The 20,636-nt window shown below is 43.9% G+C and overlaps 1 protein-coding gene and 1 long non-coding RNA gene across 9 annotated transcripts in view; one reads left to right on the forward strand and one right to left on the reverse strand.

Annotated features, from left to right (window-relative positions):
* The window catches only part of LOC133391759 (uncharacterized), a 68,638-nt gene that overhangs the window by 44,098 nt on the left and 3,904 nt on the right, over positions 1-20,636 (forward strand). For 3 of the 7 annotated variants that reach the window (XR_009765219.1, XR_009765224.1, XR_009765216.1), the window contains exons 2-3: positions 6,230-8,537; positions 8,633-16,622. This is a non-coding gene — a long non-coding RNA (uncharacterized LOC133391759). Of the gene's footprint in view, positions 1-5,560; positions 6,171-6,229; positions 8,538-8,632; positions 16,623-20,636 lie in introns of those variants that run through there. The other 4 variants (XR_009765217.1, XR_009765223.1, XR_009765222.1 and 1 more) reach the window with 4 other exon arrangements.
* The window catches only part of LOC1278701 (N-terminal kinase-like protein), a 140,883-nt gene that overhangs the window by 36,043 nt on the left and 84,204 nt on the right, over positions 1-20,636 (reverse strand). The gene's annotated exons all lie outside the window — the stretch shown is intronic.

Raw genomic sequence — 20,636 nt, forward strand, 5'->3', positions numbered from 1 at the left:
TGAAACCGTTGTGCACGGATTAAGCGATAGCGATCCGTCTTGACATGCTGTCAGTTTCGAATAAAAAGGAATGCGCAGCTCGCGCTGCGCTTGATTTAGCGTCCAAGCTCCAACCAAACACATCGTGTTTATTTAATTTAAAAGAACATAACAGTACAATGATAACCCGTACGGTTTGCGAGAACTATTTTAGGAATTTATTTAACTATAAGCCACGATGCCATAACGAAGAAATATTCGAAGATTAATCTTCTCTAAATTGTTTTGATGTTATTATAAATAAAACGTAAAACTATGTGAAACAAACAGAATTCCTGAATTAATTCTTTTGCATTGTGTTGTATATGGAACACCCTATGTATGAGCGGTGATGATTGTCATCGCTCCTGACGTGACGCCATCTGGATGCCGTCCGGATGCACCCCGACCTGGCTTCAACTAAAAGAGCTCTAGATCTATCAGCATCGTTGGCTCGTGAACTTCCACTCTTTTATTCTCCTCATTATTACATTCTTTTCAATAAAGTGAATTCAATACGCAACATTTTTGGTGTCAGAAGTGGGATCCTAACAAAAGGCGATCCAGTAAAAGTGCGATTAGGAATCTGATCCACAGAATTGCAAAACTGCGTATTGCGTGAATGAGAGAGACAAAATGGCTCCCATCGACAATGAAACAATGGCAACACTTTCAAGCATGATTGCGCGAGCCTTGCAATCCGCAATTGGCACTGCTGTTGGCCAGGCCAGAGAAGACGTCGCAGCTTCGTCCCAGCAAAAACTACCGCCATTTTCTCACGAGCCATACCAACGAACTGAAGGGATATCTGTCGCTGATTATTTCGACCGGCTTGAATGGGCGCTCCAACTCAACAACATTCCCAAGGAAAAATACGCCGACAACGCACGTGTACACATGGGGTCAGAGCTTAACAACGCCTTTAAGTTCTTGATAACGCCCAAGAATCCAGAAGAAATTCCATACGAAAAACTTCGCCAAATTCTACAGCGGCACTTCGACCAAGCGAAAAACAAGTTCGTGGAAAGTATCAAGTTCCGGAACATTCGACAACAGAAAGGAGAGACAATTGCCCAGTTTTTATTGCGGCTTAAACAAGGTGCTGCCTCCTGCGAATATGGAACTTTTCTTGACCGAATGTTAATCGAACAAATGCTTCATGGTTTCGATGAACGCGCAATTTGTGATACAATTGTTGCAAAGAACCCTACGACTTTCAAAGAAGCTTTCGACATCGCCATCGCTATGGAAGCCACACACAACACGGCTCGACAAGTAGGCACTGTTTCACCCGTATCAGAAACAACACACCGGCTTGGGTTTGAAAAACCGCGCACAAAACAACAACAACGCCGTATAGCACCTGCTAACCGTAACCAGCAGACGAGCAGTGAATCATCCGATCGACCACCGAACACATTCTACGAGAGCGGCACACAACGTACAAATTCCTGTAATGGGTGTGGAGGACAACACTTGCGAAGCCAATGCCGTTTTCGCACCGCTAAATGCAACAAATGCAATCGTAAGGGCCATATTGCAAAGTATGGCAATTCAGTTCAGTATGTAGATCTGAACGGAAACTTTTACCAACTGCACAGGTTCAGTCGCAGCAGAACTCCGATATCGACGTGGTACAATCGCTACATTGTATCAACAATATGCCATCCGTGAACAAGAAAATGCTTAACGTGAAGATCAACGGTTTTCCCCTGACGATGGAATTGGACACCGGAGCACCATGCGGCATAATCAGCGAAACCACATTACGTAAAATACTGCCGAAATATTCGCTGCAACCGTCGGACCGCCAATTTTTGAGTTACACAGGACATCGTATCAACTGCATTGGTCGCCTGTTCGTCCAAGTTTCACTTGGAACCACATCTAACAATCTTTTCTTATATGTTGTAGAGGGGAAGTATGACTCGCTTTTCGGACGCGATTGGATAGCACAGTTCACAAATGAGATCAATTTTCGTGAACTGTTTACTTCAACTGTACCAGTAAACGTACTCTCAAGCATCGAACCAACTCGGGAACAAGCAGCTCAACTGTCGAAACTGCTCGAAGACTTTAACAATATCTTTAGCGACGTTCCAGGTATGCTTGTAGGGCCACCAGCGAAGGTACACTTAAAACCCGATACCACTCCGGTTTTCGCTCGAGCACGAGATGTACCACTCGCTGTTTAAGAACGCTACGCATCAGAGATCGACAAGAAACTTGCTTCCGGATTCTACGAAAAAGTTGAAGTTTCAGAATGGGCTTCACCGACCCATATCGTCATTAAAAAGAACGGAGGTATTCGGATAACCGGGAACTACAAACCGACTGTAAATCCCAAAATGATTATCGACGAACACCCAATACCAAAAATCGAAGACATCTTCAACAAAATGAAAGGAGCTGCCCTGTTTTGCCACCTCGACGTAACGGATGCTTACACGCACCTTCCAATCGACGAAGACTTCCGGCATATTTTGACGCTAAACACATCGACACATGGACTGATCCGTCCCAAGAGAGCGGTGTATGGTGCTGCAAACATACCAGCTTTTTGGCAGCGACGTATGGAGACGATCCTTCAAGGTTTGACCAGTGTTGTCAGTTTTTTTGATGACGTCATTGTATTTGCGAAAGACTTCGAAGAGATGCTAGCAGCACTGAACGAGACATTGGAGCAAATGCGACGAAACGGTCTTCGACTAAATCGTTCCAAATGCATCTTTGCGACATCATCCCTCGAATGCTTGGATCATCGCATCGATCGTCACGGCCTGCACAAATCAGACAAACACATAAAAGCCATACGCGACGCTCCAACACCAACTACACCAGAGGAACTACAATTATTTCTTGGTAAGGCAACTTATTATTCCTCATTCATACCCAATCTCTCTTGTAGGGCACGTCCTCTTCGAGATGTACTGCTTACCGATCCTTTTGAGTGGACACAAGCAGCAGAGAAGGCCTACCAAGACATAAAACTTGCGCTAATTTCACCACAAGTGCTGATGCAGTACGATCCATCGTTACCACTGATTCTCGCAACAGAAGCTAGCAAAACCGGTCTCGGCGCTGTTCTCTCACATCGATTGAGCAATGGATCAGAACGACCGATCGCGTATGCCAGTTGTACAATGTCGCAAACTGAACAACGATACCCTATGATTGATAAAGAGGCTCTTGCGATAGTGTGGGCAGTGAAAAAGTTTTTCCATTACCTCTATGCGCGAAAATTCACTCTAATCACTGATCATAAGCCCCTTACTCAAATACTGCACCCAGAAAAGTCTTTGCCTACTTTGTGCATTAGTCGAATGGCCAACTACGCCGACTATCTGGCACATTTCAATTTCGATATTGTCTACAGGCCCACAAACCAGAATACAAACGCCGATTACTGCTCCAGAATCCCAAATGCGCCAACAGAAAATCAGAGCAATAGACAATTTTCACACGAGGGAGGAAATATGGATGATGAATTCGATCATTTTATTCTCAAACAGATTCAGCAACTCCCAAATAGAGCAGAACACATTGCATGTGAAACGCGCAAAGACATCCAACTAGGCAAAATAATCCAAGATCTTGAACACGGTAGAGACCTCGCTAGAATGGGTTATAAAGCACCCGAGGCAAAATATACCCTAACAGCGAACTGCCTGATGTTCGAGCATCGCGTCGTAATTCCGGCTTCCATGCGCAAAGCCATAATGAACGATTTACATGCAACTCACATTGGAATCGTTAAAATGAAAGGGTTGGCACGATCATATGTCTATTGGCCAGGAATTGATTCCGAAATCGAGCAAACAGCTAAATCTTGCACAGAATGTGCACGACAAGCCACAAGTCCACCAAAATTCAACAAACACCATTGGGAATACCCTAACGCACCTTGGGAACGCATACATATCGACTATGCAAGTCCCGTGACAGGCGCTATGCTATTAGTAGTTGTGGATGCATACAGCAAGTGGTTCGAGGTAAAGGTAACCACATCAACTACAACAAACGCAACGATCAGTTTACTGGATGAACTATTCGCAGCTTATGGAGCACCAGTAACGGTAGTCTCCGACAACGGTCCACAATTTGCATCAGCCGATTTCACGTCTTACCTCAAAAACACAGGCGTTAAGTACCGTTAAGCAGAACGGTATGTTCAAACCGTAAAAAAGGCGTTGACAGCTATGGGTACAACTATGTACAGCTAGGTACACATGGGAACTAGGTACAGCTATGGGAATCTTAACACGTTTCTGCTACAATACCGAAAGGCTCCTCACACCGAAAAAGTAAGTCCGCCAGCAAAGTTGTTCTTAGGTCGAAACATTCGCACGCGCATTGATCTTGTGCGACCACAATATATCAACACACGGATGCATCAGAAGCAACAATCCACATTCGAACCGACTTTCCGTACATTCTCAGTTGGACATAAAGTGTACTGTCTTTCTGGAAACCCACGAACGGACAAATGGATTGTAGGAGTCATCGAAGCCTGTTTGGGTGATCTTCATTATCAAATCAGATCTAACGGAAAGATGCTTAAGCGACATGTCGACCAGATTCGAAGCTTCTAAGGCAACGTCAGCTTCGAAGAGACCGATGAAGACGTACCTCGTCGACTGGACTTCTATGCGAACACTGAGACGCAGCAACCACCAATCAATAATGAAGCCAACGAAACAGCAACGTCTTCAGATGAGTCCATTTCATCAGATATTGTGTTTGGAACACCTATGAGCAGCCCGCAACAATTAACCTCATCGTCAAGCGAAGACTCACCACCAGTATCCCGCAGGTCCCAAAGACAACGTCGCCCTCCTCTACGCTACTCGCCATCCTAGAGTGAACCAGGATCTTTATACAACAGGGAGGAAATGTTGTATATGGAACACCCTATGTATGAGCGGTGATGATTGTCATCGCTCATGACGTGACACAATCTGGATGCCGTCCGGATGCACCCCGACCTGGCTTCAACTAAAAGAGCTCTAGATCTATCAGCATCGTTGGCTCGTGAACTTCCACTCTTTTATTCTCCTCATTATTACATTCTTTTCAATAAAGTGAATTCAATACGCAACACATTGTATACCCGCTGTAAATTTTGTTATGCATTCTACAATTTTTAAAATATGAAAATAACGAAAATATAACAATAGACAATAATTTGTGACCATGAGACAAAAATTGGTACCTTCGAGAAAAAAATTGATGCGCACTGACAAAAATTGACGCATTCGAGACAAAAATTGATGCGCACTGTCAAAAATTGACGCCTTCGAGACAAAAATTGACGCACACTGTCGAAAATTGGTGACCTCGAGCCAAAATTTGACGGCACCGGCTGTAACAGAAGGCTGTCTGACTGGGCCTTTCCGTTGTAAGGGCGGTGGCAACGCTCATCGGATGCGATTTTATCGGACGAGATTTATATGGGATTTGACAGATAACGTCGGACGTGCGATTTCGTCGTCCGACGTTATCTGTCAAATCCCATATAAATCTCATCCGATAAAATCGCATCCGATGAGCGTTGCCACCGCCCTAAGTTCGTAGGCTGAAATTTCAGCCTGTCAGCTGTTTGCATTGTCCCCGTGGACAATTCGAGCAGTTTTTCTCCGGTTCCTCAACCCGCTCTGCCCCACTTCGCCCATGTACAGGCGGTCCCCGAGATACACGGTTTATGGGGACCGAAAACGGCCGCAAAATACCGCGTATCTCGGATTTCCGCGTAAGTTGAAACTCGTGATTTTCAGCTAAAATATCACAAATTTTCGTGTAATTTTGCAAGTAGGGGGCGGTTTTAGTCACTTTATGAATTATTTGATATGTTTCTGACTGAATATAACTGTTTTAAACCTTTTGAAATAGTTTTTAACATTTGATCAAAACGGAAATTATTTGGCAATTTGCAATTGATGTGTCAAATATGTACAATTTGCTCAAAGAAAGAAAGATTTCATATTGCCATCTCTTTTTAACACACGGATGAGATTTTCTGCTTGGGTACCAACAACGATTTTCAATCCATATCATGAGGTATAAACACAGCTACCATGTATATACACAGTGGCTTACAAATGTATGCATATAATGGTTGACATTGCAAGTGCGTCGGCGAAGGATTGACAAGTGTAAAGGAGCCGGTGTTTGAAAAACAAAGCAGAAGTGTATTAATCTATATTTTGTGCAGTTTTAGATCCAGATTATTTACGAGAGTACCATCAGCAATGGCTTCAAGATCATCCCAATATCAGAAGCGTCGTCGCTTTATGGAAGAAGTGGAGAGAGAAATAGACAATGAGATCAATAATATGGAGACTTCCTCACCTGTCATGGTTCCGGCATCGACGACCAGGATGTTCAGTAAGTAACTAATACTGTGTTTTTTAGAGTAGGGTAAATGTACCAATAGTGGTGCAATTTGTAGTGATACCGATGTGTTTTAATGGATTTAAAGTGTCAGGAAGGATAATTTCTGAATATTTTAACACATAGCAATTGGAATATGTTTTATCTACGCAATCACAACCATTTTTATCATGAAATACATCAAATTTACGAACAAATACATATTTTTGTGACTGCTTCGTTGTACCTATAATGGAGGTATGGTTCCTATAGTCGTCGTATTGTGTTCCTATAGTGGTGGTAAACAAAGATGCATCAAAAACGGTGTATAATATCAATGAAACTTAGTTTCGAAGCTGTTTTCTTATGAATAGCAAGGATTACTGCCATAATATTGGTTTCTTGCGTAATTTGATAGTAACAAAATGTATAAATTTGATTGATGAAACTATTCACTAAAGTACTGCATCACACCTGTCATCAACCAACACCCGGAAGAGTGTGCTTGATTTGAAGTCAATTTTTCATTCAGCGAATTTTGGCCTGTTTTTGGTAAATTACCTACATAAAACTTATTTCTTTTGCTTATTTTAGTGAAAACAGTACGACATGTCAAAAATTTCCTCAAAAAAATCTAAAACGACCTGTTTTTATTGATTTTATAACTATAACCACTATAGGAACATGCCTGTTTTGTGTACCTTTAATGGCACTATGGTAAAAAACACTCAAAAATGCATAAATATGGTCAAAAGGCAAATAATTTTAGTAAAACAATAACATTTCATAACAGTTATGTTGAAAAACTAGTAATTGCGTGGTTATGTGGTCATTTAGAACGTTAACAGAAAAATGAGTTTCGTTATGAAATCCTAAGGATTTTGGAAAAATGTTGACACATTTCACAGAATAATGGATTTTTCGGTCACTAAGTAACGGAATGGCCCCATTTAACTTTTAAACCCTTTGTAAAAGGCTAAAGAACATTTAACATTAACGTAAATAACTTAATTACTTGTAATTTGCCGTATGAACCGCATTTTAGTGCAATACCACCACTATTGGTACTACCACCACTATAGGTACATTTACCCTACTAGTATACATGGAAAACGGAATTTTGTCACAGTATATTGCCAATTGGTAATCAGCAGCTACGTTGATTCATATTCCGATAGCAATTTTAGGTTTTGCACCGCCATCGTTTCTGCATCGGTTCTGCACCGCCACCCACAATGGCAACATGACGTTTTTTATGTTTAACCTTATTTAGGAAATCACGTCGTCGTTTTCTAGTTGGCATTGTGAATCCAAAAAATAAGTTTATTTTTGCTTTTTAAATTGTTTTTAGTAAAAACAGACAGCCACTTGAATTAGCCAAACATCCATCGTAGGAGACATGATGATGTTTTGTTCTTTAACGATACATTAGTAGGACTTTCTTCCTTGCAGCAAAGCAACTTCCGAAGGCTACGTTGCTGTCTACTTCAAACTAGACCGCTGCGGGTACTTCGGCAGCGCTGAGACCAACATCCGTGGCCACTGCAGCTTGCTTCTCATCGTTTATTGGCGATTCCGTATCATCTCCCTGAACCCTGCATGTTGCTGCTGAAGCGCGCCGTGGCCAGCCGCAATCTGCACTGACGCTGGTGGGGTTGGAGGAAGTCTGGCTCGAAGCTTCTCTCGTCGGTTAGCGTTGCGTGGCTCGTTGCGGACGCGCCGAACAGTTTCAGGTTGCGTCTCTAAGATGGCCATCTCCTCTTCGTATTACTCAATGATCTGCGACGCCAGGGCAACTCGTTCATTGTCTCATGCTCCCTGTAGTTGAACCGTGATCCGCCTAGAAGCTTCGTAGATAAGGCTCCAGCTCTCGACCTCGCGACAGGTGAGGTTGGAGGGTGTCCGTCGAATCGAACCTGATCAACCATGACCGACACGCTTCTGGATTTTTCAGCAAAGCGCGGTCACTCCAACAACACGTGTTCCTCGTCCTCCGAAACGCCGATGAACCACTGAGAGTCCGGGGACGGTCGTGAATCCTTTGCTAATAAGCATTCTCGTAAAAAAAAATCTGTCCTGACCTGTTTAAGCCTGTGCCTGGGCCAGATGGAAGGTCGTGTCTCCGTGTTAATGCCAGTCGCTGACGGAAGGTGCTAATTTCATTTCATTGTTAACTGTCTTTTTGTGCCATATATATGTGTTTAATTTAACTAATGCTATGTTTTTCTCTTTTGTTTCTTTACAGACGAATTGCATAGTACTGATAGCAACTTAGGTGGGAAAGTAGAGTGTAGTTTTAGCATAGATGTAGATACTAACAATACTAACAATGACAGCGCTGCAACTGTTGACGAAAATAATTTGGATGATATAGAACAGGGATCTCCAAACTTTTTGGTGAGCGGGCCACATAGGGTGCAAACTCCGTGGGTGAGGGCCTTACTTACTTACTTATCCGGCGCTACAACCGCTTTGCGGTCTTGGCCTGCCTCAGGAGTGTCCGAAACCGCTCACGGTCTCGCGCCTTCGTCTGCCAGTCCGTTATCCCGGCCTTAATGGCGGACGCCTCCACGCCATCTTGCCACCTCAATTTGGGCCTACCACGCCTCCTCTGTCCTTGTGGACGGCCTAAAAAGACTTTACGGGCTGGGTCGTCCGTTTCCATGCGTACAACATGGCCAGCCCACCGGAGCCTGGCGTGCTTAATACGCTGTACGACAGTGAGGTCGCCGTACATCTCGTATAGCTCGTCATTATAGCGGCTCCTCCATTGTCCTTCCACACATACGGGGCCAAGTATCCTTCTGAGCATCTTCCTCTCGAACGCGGCTAAGAGGGTTTCGTCAGATTTGGACAGTGTCCATGTCTCAGAGGCGTATGTGAGTACTGGTACTATATAGGTACTATATAGTCCCAGCTTCGTCCATCGCGACAGGTTCTTTGAGGTGAACTGCTTTTTCAGGCTGTAGAATGACCGGTTGGCAGCCAGCATCCTTGCGCGCAACTCAACTTCCATACTGTTGTCGCTGCTGACCTTTGACCCAAGATAGGTGAATTCTGGGACGACTTCAAAAGTGCGTTCACCTATCTGTACATCACGCCTACGTAGATTCGGATTATTTATTGGTAGGTCCGCTGATGTTGCCACCATCAGTTTGGTCTTTGCCTCGTTTATCTGCAATCCGAGGTTCTCTGCCGCCTGCTCAATCCCTTGGTAGGCTTCTGCTACATAGGAGAGCCGCAGACCAATGATGTCTATATCATCAGCGTATGCCAGGATCTGTGTTGACTTATAGAAGATGGTTCTCGTAGTCTCCACCCCCGAGTCGCGGATGGCCCTCTCTAGCGCCAAGTTGAATAGGAGACAGGCAAGCCCGTCCCCCTGGCGCAGACCCTTGGTGGTAGCAAAAGGTCCTGAGAGTTTTCCATCCATCACCTGGCATGTGACGTTGGTTATAGTCATTCTAACTAGCCTTATCAGTTTGGCCGGGATTCCAAATGAGCTCATAGCGTCGTACAGTTTTACCCTGGCTATGCTATCGTATGCGGCTTTGAAGTCTATGAAGAGATGGTATGTGTCGTTTCTGTATTCAGCCATCTTCTCCAAGATCTGCCGCATGGTGAAGATCTGATCAGTGGTTGATTTTCCGTTTCGGAATCCTCTTTGATAGTTTCCTACTATCTCTTCGACGTGCGGGACAAGGCGATCCTGAAGGATCAGGGAGAATATTTTATAGGCAGTATTCAACACCGTAATACCCCTGTAGTTGTTGCAGTCCAACCTGTCTCCCTTCTTGTATACGGGGTAGATGATGCCGAGAGTCCAATCACAAGGCATCGATTCGCTATCCCACACCTCAGTAACAGTTTGATGAATCTCGTTTTCTAGTCGTGCACCTCCATTCTAGACCAGTTCAGCTGCAATTCCGTCGGTTCCGGGTGCCTTGTTATTTTTCAGCCGACGGATAGCCTTTCGTGTTTCTTCTATGCTAGGTGGCAGTAGCATGACACTATCTGCTAGTGGCGCTTCTAGCTGTTCGTTTAACTGGTCGTTGAGTAATTCATCAAAGTACTGAGCCCACCGCGAGAGGACCTCTGGCTGGTTACTAACCAGATCTCCATCCTTGTTGCGACAGCAGGTTACCTTAGGTACAACGTTGTTTCGGTGACCTGCTATCGCTTGGTAAAACTTTCGTGTCGGTCCGTACGCCTCTCTGGTTTGCTCGAGTTCCCGCATGTTTTGCTCTTCCAAAGCATGCTTCTTGGAGCGGTGAACTCGTTTCTCTTCGCGTCTGAGCCGTGAATATTCATCTGCGCATGCCCGCGTTCTATGCCGTTGCTGCATTGCTCGGTATGCAGTATTCTTACGTTCGGTCACTAGTCTGCATTCATCGTCGAACCAGCCAGATTTGGTGTTGCCACGACGTGGTGGGAGTATATTTCTTGCACAGTTTATTATTTTTGTTTTTAGAGCGTTCCACCTCTCGCTCGTAGTTTCATATCTGTTTTCTGGTAGTAGAGACTCGTCTAAAGCGGCTTTGAATTCCTGTTGGACAGTAATGTCCCTTAGAGAGTCCGTGTTGAGCCGAGGCTGCGTGTTTTCTCCGCCCCCATTGGCGCGGGGGCGGGCGATTCTACAACGTATCACTAAGCCAACCAAGTAGTGATCGGAATCGATATTGGCTCCTCGATAAGTTCTGACGTTTAACAGGCTCGACTGTCGTCGGCGGCTTATTAACACGTGGTCGATCTGGTTGAAGCATTCGCCATCCGGGTGCGCCCACGTCATTTTGTGGATGTCCCTCCGCGCAAATTTGGTACTTCCTACAACCAGATTGTTCGCTGCGGCGAACTGGACCAATCTACTACCATTATCGTTACTGTGCTCATGCAGACTGTGACAGCCAGTGTATTGGCGGTACATTGGCTCCCTACCGACTTTTGCGTTGAAGTCCCCCAGGATGATTTTGAGGTCATGCCTGGGGCACGCATCTATAGTTCTAGCGAGGCGGCCGTAAAAAAGGTCCTTCTCCTCTTCCTCTTTATCTTCGGTAGGGGCGTGAACGTTTATGAGGCTTATATTAAAGAATTTGCCTCGCATGCGCAGGGTGCATAGCCTATCGTTTATAGCCTTGAAATCTATGATTACGGATTTCAGCCGGGGACCTACGGCGAAACCCGTTCCGAGCACGTGGTGTCGGTCGTGGCAGCTGTAGTAAATGTCGTAGCATTGCTTACCACGCCTGTTGTGCACACCGTTCCCTAGCCACCGAATCTCTTGTAGAGCTACGAGGTCCATGCTCAGTGTGGCTAGGGCGTCATCAAGTTGTTTCAAGGCTCCGGCTTTGCTAAGAGTGCGTACGTTCCATGAGCCCATTTTTATCGTTGTCCGGGGGCATTGCGTTGGGTCGGTATCGTTAAGTCCGTTTCGTATCCTTCTGATGCTTTCTGTAGTCAGTTGTTACGTGAGACTGGGTGACTGACCCTGCGCCCACGTGGCCGTTTTATTTAACGTCGGGTTGCCCCCCCCGACGTTCAGGCACCCAGTTTCCCGGGATACCCACCCCCCTCCTGGTTCGCCATATGCCACCATCCGCCCAAGGGGTTGGATCTAGCCCGTGTACCCAAGCTAGGATATATGGAGGCACATGTTACCACTCTGCACGACGAGGACGTGTCGGAATAGGAGTTGGATGGGAGAGCCTATGTTATCCCTCGGAGGGCTTCGGATCCCATCCCATTACAGAGGGTGAGGGCCAATCGTAGTTAATCTTTAGAAAAAATATCAATTGTGTCGAGGGGGGGGGGGGGGGGGGGGGCATAAGGAAAAAAATAACACATCTTTTTATGTTTTATGGGAAATCCAAATCCGAATTCACTTTATATTTTTATCTTTCATATTATTTTCATTTTTATATGTTGATGTAAGTTTATACCACTCTACTAATGAGTATATCAATGCGAGCGATGGAATTGCTTCTTGGATCCTGTTATCGCTGTCAATTCAGGTTTCAGATTTGACGTTCCTATTAATAATATTGAATCCATATGTTTGTCTGTCATATTTGATCTTAAGCTATTTTTCACATATTTCATACGTGAAAATGTTTGTTCGCACAAATATGTTGTTCCAAACAACGAAATATATCGACAGGCAAAATCCTTCATCTTTGGGAAATCGGTTTTTGGTAAAAAATTATAAAATTCAATTAAACCTTCTTTAAACTTGTCCTTCAAATAGTCGTTTGCTTGCATTTCTAAAATTTCCATTTGCAACTCATCGGGACAATCCTCAACAACAGCTTCAAATGGATTTTGAAAAATTTTTATTTCTGAAGCTTTTTCTTCTACTTCAGCAAACCTATCATTAAACTGGGTTTGTAGTTCACGTAAAAGATAACTAGCGTAGTCAACTGGAAACTCTACGTTTGTTTCTTCTTGAAATTTCTGAAAATCCGGAAAATGCGTTAATTTTTTTAATAGTAGTTGTTCTATAAACAATCTGAGCTTTGACCTGAAAGCTTTTATATGCGTGTATAGGTCAGAAATAAGATTATCTTGCCCTTGAAGTTTTAGATTCAATACATTTAAATGATTTGTAATGTCCGCAGCGAATGCCAATTTCCATATCCAGTTTTCATCACGTAGCAATGGTTCTTGTTTGCCATTGACATCTAAAAATTCCATTACATCCTTTCTTAATTCGAGCATTCTGGTCAAAAGTTTTCCACAGCTTAACCATCTCACTGCTGTGTAATAAGGTAGATCTTGATAATCTGCATCATTATCTTTCAACATGTTTCTAAATTGTCGATGATTCAGACCATGTGACCGAATAAAATTAACAATTTTAACCACTGGTTGAAGAACGCAGCTAATATCTAAATATTTAGCACATAACGCTTCTTGATGAATCATACAATGCACAAACATAGGCTGCGGAATTTTTCTTTTTTTGCACTCTTCTTTCACTTGGCCTACCAAACCTTTCTTAGTGCCACTCATATTTCTTCCTCCATCAACAGAAAAAGTGTTAAGCAGTTTGTTGAAAATATCTTCCCCGGTAACAGTGTCATACATGCTATGTAAGGCAGCCAATTCTTGTGTTACTTTCATGTTTTCATCCACTCCTCTGATGAACACAAGAAGCTGGGATGTTGATGAAATGTCCAACGAATCGTCCATTGCAATTGAAAAATATCTAAAATTGGTTGCATGTGTTTTAACTTGATTCATAATATTTTCACCAATATCTTCGACACGACGAGCCATGGTATTTGGACTCAGTGATATATTTGTAATTTTTTTTATCATTTCTGGGCACAGTTCTTGGACCACTTCCAACATGCACTCCTTCACTAATTCACCATCAGTAAATGGTTTACCTCTTTTAACCAAAATATATGCCACTTTGTAACTGGCGTTAGTTATAGATTCGTTTTCATTGGCTAATTTGCAAAACAGAGCCTTTTGCGATGAAAGTTGGTGGTGTAACTTAGAAAACTTTTCGTTGCGTTCTTTTCCCTGCAACTGACCATATTTATCCTCGTGTTTGCTTTGGTAATGGCGACGCAGGTTATAATCCTTCATTACTGACACAGTTTCGTTACAAATCACGCACAGCGCTTTGTCCGCATGTTTTGCAAAAAAATATTTTATGTTCCATTCTTCTTGAAATTGCCGACACTCGTCAACAATTTTTCTTTTCTTGCTCTCGGTCATTGAAATTAACCAATTAACCAATTTAAATGTAAATTTTCTGTACGGTCAAGAGTTCCCAGTCCGACTGATAGCAGATTACTGTCGATTGCTTCGAAAGATTTTGGAAAGTGGCGGCCTCAAAATCAATATGACAACTGCGGTGATAACAAAAAATATCAAGAAATCCTCAACTCATCATATCTTCCTCCTAGCCCTCCCTCTTTTCTCATTCGTAGCCAAACAATAGTTCAGAACTATCGAAGAAGCTCACATCATTGGATTTACAGGGTTCTCAATCGTTATTTGTTTCCGTTTTAAATGCTCTCTGATTTTTTTTGATTCGTTTAACAATTTAATGAGTGTTTGCCTTTATTTGATATATTATTTGTTCCTAAACTCTTGGCACCATCCTATAAAATCGTAGAACGCATAGAAAAAACATTGAGCAAACAATAAATGGTGGGTAAACTAAAACCGAAATACCAAACAGCTACTGAAAACCCTGTATTGCATGTATGTTAAAATCAGACGAAGAACGAAATCGAAGCGAAAGAAGAAAAAATGACGAAAGAGTGTGCTGTGGCAATAGCACACACGTGCACACTTGGCGACACACGAACTCTGGTGCGATACCGGCTCTGGAGCAAGTGCACACATGGACACATTTGGCCACACCAGCGCTCTGTTCTAGTGCAGGTAGTTTTCTGCAGTCCACGGTGATACTGCATACAGCCACTCACTTGGCGTTGTTTCATGCGATGCGGTGGACGTTCAGAATTCAGTGGTGCAAATACACACATGCACACACTTGGCGACACACGGCTCGGTTGGCTTGGCAGAAGCGCATACACACATTCACGCAGTAGACTTATGCATCAAGAATTCACTTTAATTCCAGTGAAGTAAGCGATGAGCGGCGTAGCACATGTCGTTCTCGTTCTCTCTTTCATGTTCATCCGTTATGAATAGAAAGACCGAGTGTCAGACTTGGGCGTATCGAAATCGACGTTTGAGCTTTGCGGGCCGCACGGGAGGGTCTCGCGGGCCGCATGCGGCCCGCGGGCCGTAGTTTGGAGACCCCTGATATAGAAGATGAACAGGAAGAATGGGTCATCTTTCTCGCAACTTTCTCAACTTGCTTCTTGCAATTTTAAGAAAATTTGGTCATCCTGAACTTCCTAAAGATGGTCGTACTTTACTAAAAATTCCTAAAGTTAGCCAAGAGATACAGCATATAGCAGGTGGACAAATGTGGTACTCAGGGATAGAAGTTGGCCTTCGAAATTATTTTAGGAATCATGTTCCAGAGGAAAATAAGTTTTCGTTACATATTTTTATCGATGGGCTTCCTCTCTTCAAAATTAGTGCTACACAATTTTGGCCAATTCTTTTTAAAGTAAAAGAAATCCCCGATTGCCCGGTAATGATCGCAGGTGTATTTTGTGGTCAGAAAAAACCTACCGACTTAGAGCCTTATTTGCGACAGCTCGTAGATGAATTAAACACTTTGCAAGTAATAGGCATGCTGTTTGGAGAGAAAGTTGTAAAAATTTTTGCCAAGGCTTTTGTCACCGATACCCCTGCGCGGGCCTTTATAAAATCGGTAATGTACTTTCCGGCAAAACATGGGTGCACGAAGTGTACTCTCGTTGGAGAGTTTGTAAAACCGGAGCGCAAAGTAATATTTTGTTCACCACAACCTGCTCCACCACGTACAGATGAAAGTTTTCCACAAAGACACGATACAGAGCATCATAAACAAATTCGATCTCCTTTAGAAGAGATTGGTGGATTAGATATGATCAAAAGTTTTCCCACTTCTGATCGACTTCATCTTATCGATATTGGCAACACTCGTAAAATTTTGTACGGCCTTTTTCATCATAAATTTCTAAGTTTTGAACACAAGAAAAATGCCTCTCACTTTTTGATGAAAACGAAACTGCCTTCTGAAATACATCGACCATTTCGATTCGAGAGTATATCATAATAAAAGTATACACTAGTTTTCATTACAGAGTTAGCAGGGAAAGAAATTTGTTTAATCTACAGGAAACTTCATTGTAGTTTTTTATTGAACAGATCAGCACGAATTGTCGCATGTACATGCATTTAATAATAATTGTAAAAGTTAGTGAAAAACACCAAGAGATTCATTTCATGTTTGTTTATACTTTTTTATGTAAACACAATTATTTTTAGTAATTTGGACTTATTACTATGTTTAACGACAATGCCAATCTTTAAAACAAATTATCCAATCAACCTGTGATCCATAAGTAGTGTAACATCCACGACAGTTATAACTAAAATATTAGAACAGTTGATTGATCGTATGGTATCTTTTGATCATTCCGTACAAACACTAATCTCCAATATCTATTTTTTTTCTAATACTGCTCAACGTGTTACGCATCCCATACGAGGATACATCGAGGAAAAGCTATCCCCTTACGTGACACGACATGACGTGACTGCGCTTAATATGGCATTTCTTCCAGTCTCAACAGTTCCGCTTGTTTTTTAAATAAGAAGTAAGTTAACATTTATTGTTTCATTTCTTCATTTCTTTATTGATACATTTCAATTACTAATGTGTAGGATTGCGCCCTACACTAGATTACCTTAAACTCGCGATTCGAGTTTCAAAGGGAGCAAAAATCAGCACGATACCAAATACACCTGAGAGCGCTGACAAGTGTCAAGTAAGAGCTACCCGCCAAGGACTCTGTACAAGATTTGCCAGCTGGGTGATTTGAAGATATAGAACAATAAATTCTGACTCCACAATCTGTGCTGTTAACTGAATTCTGCATGTATTTCTTCGGGTACTTATTACACAGTGCTGTGTTCCGTTAGCGATGTTTACTTTTTGGGGTTTGTACGCTGGCTTAATTTCCCCTCTTTCCGTTGAAATACAAATGTTTCCCGCTGCGCAAAGCGACGGAAGGCGTTATGGCGTTCTGAGAATTTTATCATGCCTTCCTTTTCTCTCCAACGGCAAATTTGTCAAGCAGCTCGTCGAGCTACCCGTCCCTGGCTCTGCCTCGTACCCCTCGCCTGAGCGCGCTGTCGAAGGTTTGAATGTGTTGGTGCGTCAGACGGCCAATCGCTGTCAGCCGTCGTCCGTGCTTTTTCCCTCCATAGCGCTATCTCTTTCTCGCTCATGAGTTGCTGTGGCGCTTAAAAAACCGTTTATACACATTGCGGCGATGAAGTTGCATTGTTACAAATCAAACAAAAAAAGCGCAATAAGTTCAATTGCTGCAATATAAAAATGACTAAGGAATCGCTAGCTCACGCTGGAGGGTTGGCTGTGAAACGCGCTGAATCCTAATTCGCATTAACACGTTCATCCCGGCGCTGATTTTCATCAACTTTCCTTTCCACCAGCACCTAGAACGCAGACTGGAAAGTTCACTGGCAGGCAGTGGGGCCTGCCATCGATCTGAACGTGTTAAGCATTAAACATAACTTTGTTACACTAAGCTTTTGCTTTCGTATGTTGTAGATTACACAGATATGCTGTACCGTCTGCGCAAGGGTATGAGCGTGCGTGTGTGTGCACAACTGTCGCCAAATGTGTTTTCTTCCGGAACGTTACAGGGTTTCCCACGATATATTGGTTGGTTCCCATCAATTTTTGGTGGATTCCCATATTTTTTTGGTGCGTTCCCACGATTTTTTGGTCGTTTCCCAGAATTTTTTGGTCTAATTGTATTGATATCCAATCGGAAAATACCAATAAATTATAGGATCGAACCAAAAATCTATGGGATACAACCAAAAAATCGTGGGAACGCACCAAAAAATCATGGGAACTGACCAATAAATCGTGGGAAACCCTGTATGATCCATCGGTCAAAGAAAGGAAGGTGTTCATGAAAGGCGGAAAGACGAATTGAGGCCCCTGTAAATGGTAACTGATGACCGGGAGGAGGAGTACTGGCACACAGCTGTTGGGAGATTGAACAGTTTACATAAATTGCCAGCGGAGTGAGGGAGGGTGGGGTGGCTATAGGACCCCTACGAACATCGGTCACAGGCCCTAAAATTGTTGCCGCCATGGGGAGGAGGGGAGGTGCAAATGGTTCTTCAGCCACGGAGCCCCAACGACCATCTTTCCGGGGGCCCTTGTCGTTAATACTCTGTCCACTTGTACACATACGGCATACTACAGCCTAGAGATCATCGGCGACCGCCTAGTCCACCTACTGTTAGGTCCGCCGCTACCTGCAGCGTATGCATCGGGCAGGAGACAGTGTGGCAGTATGCAAGTTGCACACTGGATAGGAGCGGGCCCGCGGCACCGCCATCATTCCGCACATCTGCATGCCCGTCGTGGGTTCTAATCGCGTATGAACCATCCGCCGTAGCAAGGGGTTAGTCACCGGCTCCGGCTACGTGGTACTCAAGTCCTGAAAAGGCCGGCATGATCGCGATGGCTATTACGAAAATAATAATAATAATAACAATAATAATAATAATAATAATAATAATAATCTTCTGTTCTTCTATGGCTCAACAACCGTTGTCGGTCAAGGCCTGCCTGTACCCACTTGTGGGCTTGGCTTTCAGTGACTAATTGGTTCCCCCCCATAGCAGGATAGTCAGTCCTACGTATGGCGGCACGGTCTATTTTGGGGATTGAACCCATGAAGGGCATGTTGTTAAGTCGTACGAGTTGACGACTGTACTATATAGACCGGCAAAATAATAATAATAATAATAATTATAATAATATTATTAATAATAATAATAATAATAATAATAATAAAAAGAACTTAGCATAGCAGACCACACCAGGGTAAGAGTTTGTCTTGACTTTGCTGCTGCCGGGCTACCGCTGTGACGAGACAAATACACGGAATGCACTCGACCAAAACATGAACCTACCGATCCGAACCCATTCCAAGGCATTGCCGCCCGCTAGCTGAATTGGAAAGAAATGTGCTACATATCACACGCACGTTTGCTTAGATCGTGTGTCTTTTTAATACCCCCAACAGCAGAGCCGATCGCAAAGATGCCAATGCCAATGGTTGTGTTGTCTCTCAGGTAGCGAGATCGAAAATGCATGGACTTTGTAGCCGCAGCGGATGAAAATGTACCCATCAGAATCAAATAGTTTTGGGGTTTCCAAACGCACGCACACACACAAACACGCGCGCGCAAACTCACACACAAACACGCACGCGCAAACTCACACACACACACACACACACATACACACACACACACACACACACACACACACACACACACACACACACACACACACACACACACACACACACACACACACACACACACACACACACACACACACACACACACACACACACACACACACACACACACATGCACGCACACACACGCACGCACGCACGCATACACACACACATGCACGCGAGGACGCACGCACGCACGCATACACACACGCACACATGCACGTACCCACGAAAGCACGAACGCAAGCACGCACCCACGAAAGCGCGAACGCCAGCACGCACCCACGAAAGCGTGAACGCAAGCACGCACCCTCCACCAAACCCCCCCTCCCCTCCCGCAATCATCAGCTATCATATAGCGCATCCTCATCCCTAGCGCCGGGCGGGGTGGGAAATCGCGACATGATAGAGTGAACGGTCACTTTCCTCGCGCTGTGTGCGTGTGTGCGTGTGTGTCGAGACACAAAAACTCGAGAAAGATTTCGGCACATTAAAAAAATATATTTTTTAGTCACTATACACTGTGCTTCATGATGCTTAGAAGGTCGTTGAAGCATCAAACATGTTCAAATTAAAAAAAATATTAGATTAGTGTTAGACGTTCTCCTACGCTTGTTTTAAATAGGCTTCTTCACCCTCAACTGGCAGGGGCATCGAATGGTCTCATCAGCAGCTGCACGAAATAAAATAAACCATCAATACACCGATAACACTTCAAATCCCAATCCAGCTTCTCCCACAGCGTCTCAAGGTCACACACAAATTAATAAATGCTAACACCCACCAATAACAATACACAACCGCAATGCACATATGAGTATCAACGCATACACCACAACAGCCAATCAGCGGGCGGCGGAAGGCACGGGCAGAAGCGCAAGTAAGGCAAGGCAGGGTGAGGGAGGGAGAAGAGGCGGACGAGAAAATGGGTGCCAATATTTTTAAATTTTTTTGACCGTTTTTTTTGCTCCGCCGCCATAAATAGTTCGTCCATTTCGCCAGCAGATGGCGCTAAACTTGCTCGACCCAGCGCAGGAATCGCTGAAGTCCAGCGCGGGGAATGGGCCAAAATCTGCGCTGGCCAGCGCAGAATTTGGTACATTTTCTGCGCTGGAAACTGCTCGAATTTGCGCAGCGGGTTCCTAGTTATTAGCCAATACACCACCCGCTGCGCAAAGCGACGCAAGAAATCATGGAGTTCTGAGAATTTCATCATGCCATCTTTTTCCCTCCAACGGCAAATTTGTCAAGCAGCTCGTCGAGCTACCCGTCCCTGGCTCCGCCTCGTACCCCTCGCCTGAGCGCGCTGTCGATGGT

Source organism: Anopheles gambiae, chromosome X (assembly GCF_943734735.2).
Source record: "Anopheles gambiae chromosome X, idAnoGambNW_F1_1, whole genome shotgun sequence".
NCBI lineage: Eukaryota > Metazoa > Arthropoda > Insecta > Diptera > Culicidae > Anopheles > Anopheles gambiae.